The following is a 2044-nucleotide window of genomic DNA, read 5'->3' on the forward strand; positions in this document are numbered from 1 at the left end:
AACTCTCCGATTCTATTGGTTTAGCGGTGCAGTGGGCCTATGACAGGACAGCATGTGTAGGGGCCTCTGTCCCACTTTTGATTTCATATGGACCCATATTAATCATACTTAAAAAAAAATTGAAAAAAGAGGATCCATATAATCACCCATCGGTGAATAGGAGTGTGTGTGGGTAAAATAAAATAAAATAATCATATTTATCATGTCCCAAACTAAAATCTATTACATATATTTTCTATCTTATAATTTATATAAATTGCTACAACTGGTAAATTTATCATATAGGGATTTCATTTCAATTATATAAATTTACAAATAAGCCTCATTTATTAGTATCTGAACAATTCAATTTAAAATTTATATCGTCATTTGCTGTTATGCTATGATAAATTTATAAATTTTTTATAGGAAAATTAAACATTACATATTTCTATGTTAGAGATCTGGTTATTTTACATAAATTGTGATATAGGATATTGAATTTTTATTTCTTTGTAGATGGATCGTGTTATGCTAGTTGATTTTATATACAATTTAGTCTCCTAGCTTAGTACAATTTATATGTATATATATTTATAAGTAAATTGTGACAAAATAGCACAATTCTTGAATAAATAGTAAACTTTACCATCCTATAACAATTGATATAAATTATAAAATAATATATTAAATTTGGTCTAGAAAAATTTAGTAAATAAGAATCTTATTTATTATATATATATATATAATTGAACAATTAAATATTTCTTTTGAGGGCTATAAAAATTTAAAATAGTTAGTGGTTTGTTTCTTTTATCTACCTTGGCTAAAGTTGTCCTACTACAAATAATTAATCAGGCTTATTTTTGTCATTTCCAATATTTTGTCTTTTTAAAACAAAATCAGTCACTTGATTGTACGTATATGAAACATGAGGGATCCAATCAAGGTTTTGAGAACTGAATAGGTCAATAAATTGATTAAGTAATTAGTTTAATAATTTAATGATTTAATAAAAATTAAATTATAGTAAATAAATTAAAATATCTTATAACTAAAAAAGTTTTAATCACTTATTCATCTTTAAAAATCACTTATTCATCTTTAAAAATAGAACTTTTTAAATTAATTTTTAATCAGCTACAACTAAATATATTACATTCAATTAGAGGATTTGGTTTAGATAGAACAAACCCTAAAGAAGAAAAGAGAACTATCATTGGACATCAACAAGAGCATACTTATGGACATGATTAATAAAATTAACAGAGTGCCATCAAAATCATCAAGATTATGTTAATCCATTCGATTAACCTGAACTTCAACATTATGTTAATCCATACAATTATATCAATAATCAATAAAATTATTTTTAAAAAATTAACTCAAAAAAAAATTAACAAGAATTAAACAAATAAACAAGAATTAAAGAAATTAACTCAGAAATCAGAATTATAAAAATTAACGCAAGAAAAAAAAAGGACTAAAGAAGCAGTAGAGGAGTGCTTATCGGGAAAAAGAAGGTAATGGGCAAGCAGAGACATCCACCACGACGAGCACAGAGGCGGCCTACGACGACAAGGATAGAGACGCGACCTTCTGGCGATACGAAGAGAAGTCAGAAGAGCAGATTTTCGAGTGACGATTGGCGAGGTTTACTCGAGGAGAAGAGTAGATCTTGTTGGTTGTCATCGCCGGGTGGTAGGGGCTGATGATGGAGGCATGGTTTTGCTGATGGTAGGGGTTATAGAAATTAGGGTTGGGATTTGGGGAGAGAGAGAGAGAAGGGGGAGGGAGGTGTTCTCTACTTAGGGCTGCACATTGATCGGATAATATTTGCGTATCCGCGATATTTATCTGCATCTGATCCACATTTTGTGGATATTATCTGATCCATAGAGTCATTGGATCGGATATGATCTAATCTACACTCTGATAAGGTCGGATAGCAGATATTGCCATGATATCCGTGGATCCGATCCGCATATTCACGAATCTACACCTATAATATAAATACTATAGTTGAGAAATGGAAACCTTAATTCCCTAACCTAAACACTCTAGT

The sequence above is a fragment of the Arachis duranensis genome, chromosome 9 (genome assembly GCF_000817695.3).
Source record: "Arachis duranensis cultivar V14167 chromosome 9, aradu.V14167.gnm2.J7QH, whole genome shotgun sequence".
Classification (NCBI taxonomy): Eukaryota; Viridiplantae; Streptophyta; class Magnoliopsida; order Fabales; family Fabaceae; genus Arachis; species Arachis duranensis.